The 15,495-nt window shown below is 37.5% G+C and overlaps 1 long non-coding RNA gene across 1 annotated transcript; it reads right to left on the bottom strand.

Annotated features, from left to right (window-relative positions):
* Positions 1–5,165: 5,165 nt before the first annotated feature.
* Positions 5,166–5,764, bottom strand: LOC133392836 (uncharacterized). The gene is made up of 2 exons (XR_009765830.1): positions 5,678–5,764; positions 5,166–5,562 (listed from the first exon to the last, which is right to left on the bottom strand). It is a non-coding gene; the product is annotated as an uncharacterized LOC133392836 (long non-coding RNA).
* Positions 5,765–15,495: the final 9,731 nt, after the last annotated feature.

The raw sequence follows: 15,495 nt of genomic DNA, 5'->3' as shown, positions 1-15,495 counted from the left end.
TGGTCAAACATAAAGTTAATATATACAGTGAACCCTCTCTTATTTGACACCTCTCCAATTTGAAAAACCTCTCTTATTTGAACATTTTGCACAGTCCCTTTATTTCCAGTACATTTTTGTTCCTCTAATTTGGAAAACCTCTGAAATCTGCCCAAATAGCCAGAATTGCTTAAGCAGCTCATTTTGGCACGCTAAAGATCGCTGCTCTAATTCGCCTTTTGCAGTAGATAAACAGCATCAAAGTTCTATGCGGGTCTTTCAAACAGCGCCTAAGCAGCTTCCTTATGCCACGATGCCAGGGATTATTTTTCTTTGTGTTTTATTTTCAAGCAAGCGTCATCGATGAAATAAACAACAAGATTTGTTGCGTTTAAACACATATGTATATTTTTAAATCCTTTGTATTGATGATTACACAAAATTTTACACAATTTACTGATAATTCACAATCACTTCACTCAATATTCATTCTTCAATTAACGAATCTAACTTGTGCAGCAGCAATGAGATTATTGCCGGCGTCCGTCTTTGACACTTTGACAAAAGCCACCTTGTACCGATGTCATGCATTAAAAAGCTATAAAGTTCCACCAAGTTCAGTACCCTTTCTTAACAAGCCTTCAAGTTCCATCATGAACCCTACGCATAGTGCTAATCAGCCGCAAAGTTCCAAAGAGTACCATATGCCTGTTAAAAAGCTCCATAGTTCCGCAAAGTACCGTCTATCTCTTAATCAGCCACAAAGTACGACATAGGAACGATTTTTCGTTAAACAGCCCTAAATCAGCTATAAAGTACGAGCTGGCTATTTGGGTGTGTCCCTCTTATTTGAGTATGGTGTTGCCATGGTTATTGAAAGATGTATGCTCAAATTAGCGATTCTGTTTGCAGTTTCCTATAGCAACAGTTAAGGCTGCATACTAAATGTTCTGTCTCTTTCTTGTCTTGTATGGACCTTTCATTCACTTTCAACCTCTGTAATTTGAAAACCCCTCTTATTCTACAGTCCCATCGCCTCTCAAATAAGAGAGGGTTCACTGTATTTGCTAACTTGTATCAAGACATAAGATAAATTTCAAACAAAAATCAAGAATTTGTGCTTAAATATATTCTTTGACTCATTATCCGTGTTAGAGCGTTTCTACATACACCGAGAAAGCAGCGGAGAAAAAAAAATGACAGCATGCTTTGACAGCGACTGACAGCATTTTCGGTAAGAGAATTCTCCTCGGCATGCAAAGAACGATGGAGCTGAGAAAAAATTGAATTGGCAGTTTATAGCGAACTATCAATTATAGTTTGCATTTGTGCCATCTAATAATAGTAGAAATATTATTAAAAAGTAAAAGAAACTTTTTTGACTTCATTTTAGCGATTAAAATGGATTTTTTCAACATCATTTTAAAAGCCTCATCTCGGCGCTTTTCAGAGCTTCTACACACTCCGGCGTGAGAAACCGGTTGTCAATTCTCTCAAAGCCATCTCTCAGCAGCAGTCTCGGTGTATGTAGAAAAGCTCTTATTCGCATATCCGGTCAAGGTCTAGTCCTGAGAAGCCCGGATAAACGGCGCTCCACTGTATCACCGATGCCAACAATGATGTGGGAAAAGAGTTGTACAGCAGAACGTCAATTATCCAGGCAGTTCAGGACCAGACAGTTGCCGGTGAATCGATTTGCACGGATAATGGTCCAAGAAATGTCAAATTCATATAAAAATTGGACCATACTGCTTTAAGAATAGTAAAATTACATTTAGTCTTGATGTCCTTTGAACAACATTTTGTTTTAAGTTTAGAGCAACATTTAATCTTGATGCCCTTAGTAGTAACGAACAAGCGATTACTACCCCGCCAATGTTATGTGTTAAGTAATTTTCATTAAAAAAAAATTACTGCATTTCTGCATATCTGTTAGGCAGCGGTCTAATCTTGTTGCGCGCAACATTGCTTACCTTGGTCATGGTAATCGGGCGTATTAAATGACACAGCAGCAGGGTGCGTTTTGTTGACATCCGCTTATATTGGAATTTTTTCATTTATAATCCTTTTTTGGTGAATATTTTATTTTTTCAACACTTTATTATACAAGAAAATGATAAAAAATATACTCTGAGCTGTAAATTAGCTAATTTTGGACGCTAAACAATGTCAAAGCGAAATGTGGCAAGCAACATTTTGGACCACCTCAGCGATATGTTTCCGAGCAAGAATGTTGCGAGCAACAACATTAGACCGCTGCCTTATCCACATTTCACTGAAAAAAGCATAATCAGTGTCAAATTACCCGGCGCTCTAGCACCAATCGAACATGACATCGAAGGCGGCTCTCTCACAGGAAATGAACACGACATAGACCAAGGTGGATTTCAAAATATCAGGTGGTGGACTCTAGTGCATTTTGACAATTCGTCACTTGACGTAAGGTCCCCAGGATTCAAACTTTGTTTACATTTATTAAATTTGTTCATATAATTTATCTACCCATTTTTTTCGAATAAATATTCTTTAAAAATATATTTTGGACTTGGCAAGTTCTTATTAAACATTAGAACATGGATTAAAGTGTGTTATTTTGTTTTATTCCGTGAATTTATTCCATAATTAATTGTGTTTTCGACATTTTTGGAGATAAAAATTAAGAAAACCATTATTTTTTCAATTTTTACATTGATTCCTCATTATCGACGAGCCGCATGGACAATTTACGTCAGATTAGAACTCATACTCACTTGATTTTAAATTTCGTGCATAAACAAACTATCAAATCTTTTGTTAATATATCTCATTTTTTTCGGTAAAATCAATATAAAATCAATCAGAACAGATTTCTTTGTTATTATGTGCATTTCTGTGTGTCTATTTGCTAAGCTTTGTGTGCAGAAACCAATGGTTAACGGTTTTAAAATGACGTAAAGTCCCTCAACTATGGCGACCCCCCAAAGGCCCTAATCCACCACCTGATATTTTTAATCCACCTTGACATAGACCACAATTTACGATTGGTGCCAGAGCGCCGCCTTATTCGTTTTACAGGGTGTCAGTAAAACAATTTACAGTCAGTTCCCGAGTTACGCGGTTTCTGCGTTCCCGACGGATCCGCGTAACTCGAATATCCGCGTAAATCAAATTTCAATTTTAAATCAATTTTAATTTGATTTTATTTTAAATCAAAAACATTAAAATACTTTTGATTACTCTGAGTTTTTTATTTAATTAAGTTATTTTATACACTTCAGCATTTATTTGATAAGATTCGAGTAGGAAATTGTAATATTTCGGGCTTTTAATTGGTTTCAATTTGTTAGCAAAAATGCAATGTATAACAAACTTGAAGCAAATTGTACTGATTTGACATTTAATTTGTCAAATTTAGAAAACCGCGTACAGGCGGTCCCCGAGATACACGGTACCTCTTACACGCGGATTCGGAGATACGCGGTTTTCTAAATATGACAATTCTTTGAGCAAATTGTACTGATTTGACACATCAATTTTAAATTGCCAAATAATTTCCGTTTTGATCGAATGTTAAAAACTATTTCAAAAGGTTTAAAACAGTTATATTCTGTAAAAATCACATCGACTAATTCATAAAGTAACTACAGGCGGTCCCCGAGATACACGGTACCTCTTATACGCGGATTCGGAGATACACGGTTTTCTAAATTTGACAGTTTTTTGAGCAAATTGTACTGATTTGACACATCAATTGTAAATTGCCAAATAATTTCCGTTTCGATCCAATGTTAAAATCTTTTTCAAAAGGTTTAAAACTGTTATATTCAGTCAGAATAATATCAAATAATTCATAAAGTGACTAAAACCGCCCCCTACTTGCAAAATTACACGAAAATTTGTGATAATTTAGATGGAAATGACGAGATTCGACTTACGCGGAAATTCGAGATACGCGGTATTTTGCGGCCGTTTTCAGTCCCCATTAACCGTGTATCTCGGGGACCGCCTGTATAACCTCCCCTTACTTGCAAAATTACACGAAAATTTGTGATATTTTAGCTGGAAACCACGAGATTCGACTTACGCGGAAATTCGAGATACGCGGTATTTTGCGGCCGTTTTCGGTCCCCATTAACCGTGTATCTCGGGGACCGCCTGTATCTTCGAATCGGCGTAAGTCGACAACCGTGTAATTCGGGAACAGACTGTAATGAAAATGCAGCAATTCCTTCTGTCCTGGCGTGGCCACGGAGGTGACAAAATGTTGAAAAAATTTCAACTTTGTCAAAATTGCTTGTCAACTGCAAAAAAAGAGCTTTTCTCGTGGCCGCACCAAAAACATACACAAGAGCGACAAAAAGCTCCTACATCTGAATATCATCGATATTTTGTTTAAGAAGCACTAACTAGGTACATAAATCAATTATACGGACATCACACGAGGCGTAAACTCAAAAAGTTTATGCTTGATTTGTATGGGAGAGCGTAAACTTCCAGTCAAAAAATTATAGGGTTGTACGGCTGAAATCCAGTTTACGCCAAAGTTTACGATTCGTGTGACGTCCGTATTAGAAACATGCATTTTAACACTTTTAGCGTAGCAATGGGTCACAACTGCGCCAAATAGTTGTTTGTTTACGCTTTTTCGCGAACGTCAAATTTTGTTACTTTTTGTAAAATTTGTCAGCATTTTGTCACTCTCATGGCCTTTCGCCTTGTTAAATTGACCTGTCACCGTCCAAATAGACATACAGCGACAACGTCACGCGCGACGACTTCGCGCGCGACAAAAAGTAGCTCAATTTTGCAAACAGAGCTACTCGTCGCGCGCGACAATTTTGCTTCATCCGAAATAATCGAAGTATCTAGTTTTTTTACAAGCCAGATTAATGCCAAACATAAAAAATAGATTTGAACACATTTTAACCTATTTTTGTTTGTTTTCAAATATAAAACAAGTTGGTTGACTGAGTCAAATGAGCTACTTTGATCTACACAGAGTCAAATTTAGAGCTATTTTTCGTCGCGCGCGACGTTGTCGCTGTATGTCTAACTGAACGGTCAGTCAGAACATCAAAACCAAACAAAGCGGTGTCCTCTTGCTCGTGATGCGCGTAAAGTTAATTTGGTAGGCGCTTACAAACTCTTCGGCTAAATTTCAGGTGAGATTTCGGCTTACAGGATTAATGAAGCAATTGTCAGCAGTGTTAGTGTGTAAAATCTTAGCTACAATTCACTGAGCTTGCTGTAATTTACTCAACCATCATAACGTATTGTGGCAAATGACAGTATGAAAACTGCATCAAACAACATAAAACATGGATATAGTTGGTTTTTGTTTGGACTGGAAACGCTGCAGCAAAGAAGGAAGACGGCTCAGTGTTTATTTTTTCATAAGATAATTAATTAAGGTAATGTGTTAATGTTACATAGTTTACCTAGCCAATCCGGCATCGTCAAGGCGTTATCGGTTGCCGTATATACTTTTTCGGGCGACGTAAACCATCAATTGAGCACTATAATTTCTATTCGAGCCTTGTGAAGTATGAATCGGGCGGCATAGTGCAGAATTTAAGTGGCCTGTAAATCGTTTCAGTAAACGAGCTGTGATATTGGTTAGTACCGAACATTATTGAATGATTCAGTAAACATTCTCTTTACAGAAAGGATTACTGAATCTTCAGCTAAATAAATTTAACTTAAAAAAATATCTATGTACCTTTCCCTTCGCAATAACCCAATCAATAGTTGGCACACAATCGATGCTCAACCAGTGAGTTCAGATTATTCTGAAAACAAATTCTGCCGACCCCGTCATACCAACGTCACACGGAGCGTAAACTCAAAAAGCTTAGCGGAACTTGGGGCAAGTGTGCCACCTTAAGCGTTTCAAGTTATAACTCACTAAAACGTGTTTTTCAATAGCCGGTTTAAATCTCATAACCATTTTACATCTATTTCCTCACTTATAAATGAGGTTCGCTTGAAAAAAGTGCAAATAAAACAGTTTTTGAAGCGTTTTAAAAAGGGTCCAAAAAGACGTTGTTTTTTGGGCTATGGGGCAAGAGTGCCACTCGTATGGGGCAAGACGGCCACCTGGTTAAAATAACCGTATTTCTTAGATAATTGGAAATTATTACGTTTTTACCACTAGTGTATGTATTCCTACATGTATTTAGTCACCAATGAACCCTTTTTGACCACCAACTGTACCACAATATGGTTTGTTACTGTTCTGTTTTTCTGGCGTGGAATCCGCTCACAATAGCGCACCATCCCAAGCTCCCGACCACGCTGGTTTTCGCTGGTCTTTTCGGGGATAATTCGTTAACGAATTATCCCCGAAAAGACCAGCGAAATACAGATCATTTTCGGGGATAGTGAACACACGTGAAGGATGAACCCATGCAAAAAAGAGCTAAAAATAGAAATGAACATTCGGATTCATTCCCTTCCCTCATATTCCAATTCATGCTCATGCTTCATCCTTGATGCTACCAACCACATCGCTAATTCTACTTCGAATCACTTTGCCAGTTGCGCCACCATATTATTATTCATGATCGTGCTATTTGCTTGTTTTGTTGTATGCAGGGGTACTAATACTAAATGAACTAAAAGAAATAAATAAAACAATAAAAATAATAGATTGACTATTAAACACGCATTGCTAACAATGAGTAAAGGGGTCTGAAGTTACTGGAGCTGCATGTTTTAAAAAGAAATCAAAACTTAAAATCATCAATGGAAACAATAAAAATGGAATTGAACTCATGTCGACCATGGTGCAAACATTACACCACTACCATTTGACCACTACTAGTTCATGAACATGATTCGTTATCTATCAGTTTTAAACCCTTCAAATATAGCACAATGAACAAAGAGATGTGTAAAAGTTCATCGATGCGTGTGAGAGAGTAGAGCTGATGAATAGAAAGAGATGGCATGAGTTTATGTTCATTATCCCCGAAAAATTTCGCTTGGGATTCCGCAGCACGCTGCAACAATGTTTACATTTTTGACAGCTCGCGCCTATGAAAGATGGTGGCACACTTGCCCCAAACAGAGATGGCACACTTGCCCCAAAAGTTGTAACTTTTTTGAAATTGAATTTTTCAGTGACAAAAAGAAAGTTTTTTTTCAACTAACCCCACAAAAAATTTCACGTTTTCTCAGCTATACGGTGGTGTAAATATTTTCTCGGTTGATTGTTCGCATGATTTGTGAGAGCTTATTTGGTTGAATTAAAAAATTATAGTATTCTGCTCAATTTTGAAACTTAACACAAATCAGTTCAAAACAATGGGAAATATCGATTGATCTATATGAAATTCGGCTCAGTATACCTAGTCATTGGAAAGCAACCAACTGTATACACAGTTGATCATTAAACTTAAGTTTTTAAGGAAAAATGCTTGGTGGCACTCTTGCCCCGTATGGCACACTTGCCCCAAATTCCGCTACGCTTGATTTGTGTGCGAGAGGGTAAAATTTCCGTCAAAAGATTATAGGGTTGTATGCATAGTGGGTAGAAAGGAGGTGTCGTCATGTAGAACAATTGGGCATCGAGGCTTTAGAAAAAAGTTGTTGTTGTTGTTAGTATGGTTTAGAGAGGCTTTGGCTCCTGCGGAGTTCGTTCGCCTCTTTCTTTAGAAAAAAGCACAAAACCAGGATCGACGGCAGTTGTCAAATGCGACGAATGTTGCTCGTATTTGGATATGATAAATGAATTGTTTTCGTTTGCAAAAATAAATTTTGCATCCACACTCCATAAATCGGCATTTTACACGTTATAATTCAGCTGCTGCCTGTAAACAAATATCGACGGCTATTGTCAAACTGAATCTCAAAATGGCAACATGCCAAACGCTAAGAAGACACCTCCTCTATATTCCACCTTGGTTGTATGGCTGAAATCCAGTTTTCGCCAAGGTTCACGCCTCGTGTCACGTAGGGTAACTGTACCAGTTTTCGGCACGCTAGTGCAGCAGTTTCACAAAAACTGCTCACAAATTAACATTTTTTACTATTTTTCATGAAAGAGATGTTATTCTGATTGATAAACTATCATAATATGTTACAATATCTTTTATTTGCCGGTTCAAAGCTCTTTTTCATAAATATTCGTAAAAATGCAAACATTGCTTTTGCTCCTATTTTCGGCAGTTTGTTCCTATTTTCGGCAGGTTGTGTTCCTATTTTCGGCAGCGCAAATACGGGTCAGAAAATGTTCTATCTATGTAAATATGTACAAAAAATGTTTAAAGCAGTTTTACACTCTTACTTTCCTAATACTGATGTTAAAAAGCACTTTAATTAATAATTTTATGTTGCTTATTTTGGCCCATTTTGACAGCCATTTTGGTGCGACGTTTAAACAGAGCAGCCATTGACAGTTTGATGGTTATAGCGTAGGGTGCGAACTGGCTTACAAATATTTATTTTTCTCTTAAGTTAGTGCATTGTTTGTCGTAAAATTGGTGATATTTGGTACAAGAAAGGTCATATTATGTGTCGACATACGCATTGTAGTGTTCTGATAAATTTTTAAAGAAATATTCAGCCAAATCCAAGATGTGTTATTGTTCCGAGTTTCGGCAGGAGCACACAACATTGAGCTGTCAAAAATGAACATTTACTGTGTACCTATTTTTGGCAGCATTTAAAATGAAAAATAACTTGTTTATCGTGATTTTAAAATTCCGAACTAGTTAGAATAAATTAAACAAGCATAAACTCTTTAATATACACCACTTTTTCATTGTTTTACTGTTCTGATTCTCTTAATCACAAAACCTGCCGAACCATTGGCTGACAGCAAAGCTGCCGAAAAAAAGCACAATTTATTTGATATTTTGAAAAATACGTAATGAAATGGTGTGAAACTTCGTATGTGAATATCAAATAATTACACTTTCACTACAAAATTGTGTTTTATGAAATTTTTTACCACTGCAATTTCACGTTTTTAGCTACCGTGCCGAAAATAGGTACACTGCCGAAAACTGGTACACTTACCCTACGTACTTCAGACACAAACCGGTCCAGAAAAAAAACGGCAGTCAGAGTTCGTTAAAATCGGGAAAATGGTCGAACACCGTAGAAAGTTGTGAAAATGGGGCAAAATGGGAAACCTTTATTTATGACTTTTTTTTAATATGAAGGATAGATTCCAACACTGAAAATCGTATTAAGATCGTTTCAGACGTTATTTTTGCCTTTATCATGTAAGTTTCACAACCCACAATTAAAAAAAATCAAGAAAATACATTTTTATATGAAGAAAATACACATCAACAAAATGTTGTTGTTTTTTTTTTTTAATTTTCGAGACCATTTCGAAAAGAATCCTTTGGTCTGTGGCAGTCATCCGTCATCCGATGAGATTTTAAGGCCTTATTAGACGGAGGAAAATACAGTCTGTTCCCGAGTTACACGGTTCTCGACTTACGCGGATTCGGAGATACGCGGTTTTATAAATTTGACAGATTAAATGTCAAATCAGTACAATTTGCTTCAACTTCGGTGTAAATTGCACTTTTGCTAACAAATTGAAACAGCTTAAAAGCCAGAAATATTATAATTTTCTGCACAAATCATATCACATAGATGATAAAGTGTATAAAAGTATTAATTTAAATCGAAAACTGCGAGTAATAAATAGTATTTTAGTCAAAAAACGTGAAATTCGACTTACGCGGATATTCGAGTTACGCGGATTCGTCGGGAACGCAGAAACCGCGTAACTCGGGAACAGACTGTACTGTCATTCGATTTTGGAATCTATCCTTCAAACAGGGTTTGACAGATAGATGCCAGTCGGAAGATCGGAATTCAGCATGCTCAATTCCGATTTGCTCGAGAGTAGATTTCTACTGTCAATGTCGGTATGAGCGTATTGAATTTCTTAATCTGATCTGATTCTTAATCTGAATCTTAATCTGATAATGATGAATCAAAACAACAAACATGGGAAACAATGAATGATTCTTTCGTATGAAACCAAACAAAATCAATAAATTAAATAATAAATATAAAAGGTGACAGAACAATTATCTTGCCTTATTACACGTACGAGAGGTATTTTTGTGCCAAAGTCTTAGTTTGACAGATAAATGCCCAACGAGAAATGACTGTATTTTCCTCCGTCTAATAAGGCCTTTATTGTACGTGCGGTCAAGTGCTATTTCGATTGACATTTCGGTTATTTTATTATTTGTTTATTTAATTATTTTTACTCTATGGTATAACCATGGGAATTCGATGGTATTTTTTTCAGATCGTTTCAATAAAACATAAATAATAAAATACATAACATAAAATAATTACATTGATTAACATAACATAAAATAATTACATTGATAGATAAAATCGGATGCGATGATTCAACGGAATCACAAAACAATCCGTCGAACGACGAAACCGCACATCCGGCGTTATCTTTCAAATCCCATACAAAATGTTGACAGACCCCAAATAACCAAATCGGCCTTAACCCACTGTAAAACCACTTCAAACCCACGAGGGTTAGTGGTGGTCGATTCAGTCGTTAACCCACCAAATTTTAGAACAATCGGAGCTGTCAGTTCTAATAAGATGTATTGACCTTGCCCACGCTTGGCCCACCTTTTCCAAACATGTTGACGATAAAAAGATGGAGCAAGTGCGAGCTAAGGTCAATATGCCGAACACGAATTTAACACATTGATTACTTTAACTCATTCACTTACATCACAACATAACTTCGGCAATATTATAAATCTATAAACTATGCACTGGCCAGCGAAATGAAAGAGTCCATTTGCAAGTAAACAAACACACGCATCCACATCTTACACAAACATGTTTCACAACAAATGAACTTAAACACACAAGTTTCATTACTTCCTTTACACAATTACACATTTTGGGGTGATATATGTCGAGCAAATGAATTACGCGTGCATAAAAAAACTGATTTTAACAAACATTGAAGTGGCTGCTTCTGGAGATGTGTGGTTTAACCCACCAATCTGACAGTTTTTTGGCTTTGTTCGATACAACTGGATTTTTAGTACAGGAAATTGGTGGCGTTTTCGGTATCTTGGTTATTTGGGACCTTTCGATAAAATCATTTGAAGTACTGTCATGTCATGGTACTGTCATAAATAAATGGTTTTTATATATGATTTATCTGATGAAAGCAGAGACATTAGATGTGTTTCTTAAAATAATATAAAAAAAATTATAAAAAATGATTTTCGTAGGGCAAAATGGGCAGCTAATATTCCAGTAATCAGTTTTTATTTTAAAAGTTTTAACCGTCATGTTTACAACCGCCTACCTTGGTAAGTTTCGCATCTTTATTCCAAAATATTTTTGGACTAAAAAATCGTATCGACTTGAAATTTTAAAAATGCCTCATAAAAGATGTTTTCTACCCATGTGCCAAAAATAATAAATATCAAAAATGTTTAAATATTGTTTTTAATTATTTAAGTTAATATACCCTTCACATGTACAACCTCCTACCCGGGTAGGCCATACATTTTGTAAAGAAGAATCATGTTTTTCGTGGTTAAAAGAGTATATCTTTTGAATTACTGGTTAGATTTGAATGTAAATTGTCTTACAGGGTCACAATAATGTTTTATAAAATATTGTTGTAAAATTAGAATTTTAAAAATCCTATCAATATTTTTTTCAATAAAAATGTGCTGTAACTCCAACACCCCAACCGGCCTTGCCGCATGTTCCCCGCATGAAATCGCCTCTTTTAAACTTATACCAACCACTACAAGCAAACGAAATAGAATTGACTGAAAGTTATCCATATAACCAACATACCGAAAACGCCACCAATTTCTTGTACTAAAAATCCAGTTCCATCAAACAAAGCTAAAAAAACTATCAGTTTGGTGGGTTAAGCCACACGGCCACAGAAGCAGCCACTTCAATGTTGTTGAAGTCAGTTTTTTATGCACGGGCAATTTATTTGCTCAACATGTTTCACCTGTGTTAAAATGTTATTTAATTGTGCAAAGGAAGTAATTAAACGTGTGTGTTTAAGTTGGTTTGTTGTAAAACATACATGTGTAATATGTGTATATATGTGTTTGTTTACTTGCGAATGAACTCTTCCATTTCGCTGGTCAGTGCATAGTTTATAGACTAAAATCACTGCACTTCAACTTCAGCAATATTATAAGTGAATGAATTTAATCAACCGAGGAGTTAAAATCCTGTCCAGCATATTGACCTTAGCCAACTCTTGACTAAACATTAAGAGGCGAAAGAACTTCGTTGGAGCCAAAGCCTCTATAAACTATCCAAACTACAACCTTGACCAAACTTTTCTTCAAAACATTTTTGGAAAAGGTGGGTTTAGGGTGGGCAAGATAAATACATCGGATCGGAACTGACAGCTCCGATTGTTCTAAAATTTGGTGAATCGACCACCACAAACCCACGAGGGTTTGAAGTGGTTTTGCAGTGAGTTAAGGACGATTTGGTTATTTGGGTTAACACACACATTCATACCTTTGTTATAGTGTTACTGCCAAATAGGAAAGGGTGTTTTGGAGCGCACCAATGGCTCTGAAGCCGGCTCCGCACCCACGGCTCCAGAGCCGGATCCACACGAACAGCTCCGGAGCCGGCTACGCACCAACAGCCCCGGAGCCGGCGGCGAATCAATGGTTCCGGAGCCGGCGGTGAATCAACGGCTCAGGACCAACGGCTCTGGGCTACCGTTTCAAAAGAGACGGCATTGTATGATAGCGTAAAAAACGAATCTATCTTCTCGCAAGTGTAGAAGCTAACACCCATTGTGATTGTGTGATTGTTGAACAAAACTTATCGATTTTTTAAAAGATAGATTCCTATAGTTTCCTTTCAACATTATTTATTCAGCTAATTATGCATCTTCCGGATTGAAACTTTATTGAAAATGATTTTTTTTGGAGCAATCTGTAAAAACCGGCTCCGGAGCCGTGAGTATGGAGTCGTTGGTGCGGAGCCGGCTCCGGAGCAGCTGGAGCGGAGTCAGCTTCGGAGCCGTGGATGCGGAGCCGGCTCCGTTGGGTTGGAATGGAGGAGGTTCCGAAATTGTCTGGAGCCGGTCGGAGCCGGTTTTTAATAAAACATGATGAGCATATTTTATAGATCGTCAATATATATTTTTATACCACAAGCAAAACAATTGAAAAATGTATATAACTTTTGAAAGAAAGGTAACTTAGAAAAAGACTAATCATCCACTTAAAACATGCGGCCTGGCCAGTTATGCTGGTGGAGTTAGAATACATTTTTAATTGAAAAAAATATTTATAGGATTTTTAAAATTCTAATTTTACTACGATATGTTATAAAACATTATCATGAACCTTTAAGACAGTTTTCATTCAAATCTTACAAGAAATTCAAAAGATATACGCTTTTAACCACGAAAAACATCATTCTTCCATACAAAATATATGGCCTACCCGGGTAGGCGGTTGTACGATTATGTGAAGTTTTTTGGCCGTACACAAGACGGTTAAAATATTCAAAAAAAAAGTCCTCTTATATTCTACTATTTGATTCTGTTTCATTTATAACTGCTAATATTCTTCACGAGGCTAATTGAAAGCCTTCGTGGGCCGCCAGTGGCCCGCGGGCCGTATATTTGACATGTCTGGTTTAGATTATTACCCAGGCGCTTTTGTTGTGACCTATTACGATATTACTCTATTGTATTGACGATTCACGTTTTGATTATAAATGCTCATTGTGTCGAAACTATATCAATCTTTCCCTTAATACCATCGTGCAAAACATTTTTTGTTTTAATAGATTTTTAATAATAAAGCGTTTTACGTGATAAATAGCAAAGACATAAGATAATGTAAAAATAATTGTATTTAGTGAAAAATTCAAATGAATTTTCTGTTTAACTGTTTAACACGTCCATTTTGTCTCGTTTGCCCTTAATTAAGGTCTGCGCATTAAATTGCGCAGATTTTGCGCAGTATCTGCCTAGATTCATGCAGAGGAAACTGTTCGTATTTGCACCGCGGGTTGTGTTACCTCCACACTTACAATCAAATCTTGTTTATTTATAGTCGCGGGTTAGCAATGAATATATTGCTAGGCATATATAGGCTAACTAATTATTTCTTTTTTATAATTCCATTGATGAATCTTACTTATTTTTTCTTCTTTTAGCTACCAATGAATTCAGAAATGCACATCAGTGAAACCAACACCGCTGCCTCCACCACCATCACCACAAGACGGAGCACCAGCATCGCTAACCGTACTGTCCCAACCACCCTACGAACGGTGCAGTGTGGAAATAATGGCAAGGGGACAAAAGTGTTGCTTTTCCCTAAGCCCGACTACGCCACTATTCAACGCGCAATTCAAAAGCGATCGGTAGCCTATGAGCAACCGGAGCCTACCAAAAAACTAAAGGTACAAGTGGAGAGACCAGTACAACAGTCCCAAAACCGAACAGCACACCAGCCAAACAGTTCTACCGGCTTGCCTATTGACAGCTCCTCACGCGATGATCTAGCCGATTTGGATAGCGCGTTGTACTCGCCGCCAGAATACATTGTCCAAAAAGTTATGGGAGATTGCACCGAAGACACCATTACGGACCCCCTCTCCAATCCTTGCCCCGTCCCCGTTTCGATTGCTTCTGACCGCTCCACAACAGTCGAGGCAACCAGCCTCCATCCCATCTGGGTGCAGTCACCATCACCACCGCTATCACCACATTTTGTATCACTAACAGAATCGTCGATTCAGCCGTTGGAGCGACCTCTTGCTGCAGGAGTCGTAGATCCCAATGCCGTTCCAGCTCCTACCGATGTGCTGCAGCTGATAGCCGAGCTATCAGCCACTATGAATCGTCGCTTCGACGAACTAGCCGCGCAAATAGAGTCCCTACATAAAGGAGTTTCCGTCGTTCGGCAGACCGCGTTGATTACGGAGGCTGTGCTAAATCGGGTTCAGAATGCGGCATGTCCTAATTTGGAGGGAAGTGCTCCTCCCATCTCGGAGGGCTTCATAGTGCAGCCCATACGATCGAAGGAGGAGCTCAACGCCATGGAGCAAAAGTTGGGCGAAAAGCTTTACATGGAAGACTGCGTGGGTTGGCTACAAAAAAAGCTGGTGAGTCCGCTCATGAACAAAAGGCTCATGAAAGCGAAGAACCTGGTGTTCGATGCGACTTTTGCTAAGAATTGCCGGTGGTCTGCACGGAATAATAAAATTGCGTTGTCGTCTTTTCCTAACGTGTGTGAGCTGTTCCGGAGGGCTGCATCCACATCAACAGCCTCCGTTACACCATCAGACGTAAGTGATTTTTTTACACGTGTATTGCGTTATGTAAAGTAATCCGGTAGGCTTTATTTAGTTTATTTAGTATAGATGTGTTAGTAGTTAAGTTAGGAAAAAGTGTATTAATATACAGTTTATTGCATATGAGACACTTTAATTTTATAAATTTTCTATTAATTAAGCTTCTCTTCATGAGCGATTGCTTCAATTATTCCATTGCGTGATCAG

This window comes from Anopheles gambiae, chromosome 3 (assembly GCF_943734735.2).
Source record: "Anopheles gambiae chromosome 3, idAnoGambNW_F1_1, whole genome shotgun sequence".
In the NCBI taxonomy this organism is placed as follows: Eukaryota; Metazoa; Arthropoda; class Insecta; order Diptera; family Culicidae; genus Anopheles; species Anopheles gambiae.
The sequence above is the reverse complement of the archived record's forward strand: the minus strand, read 5'-3'. Positions and strand labels throughout refer to the sequence as shown.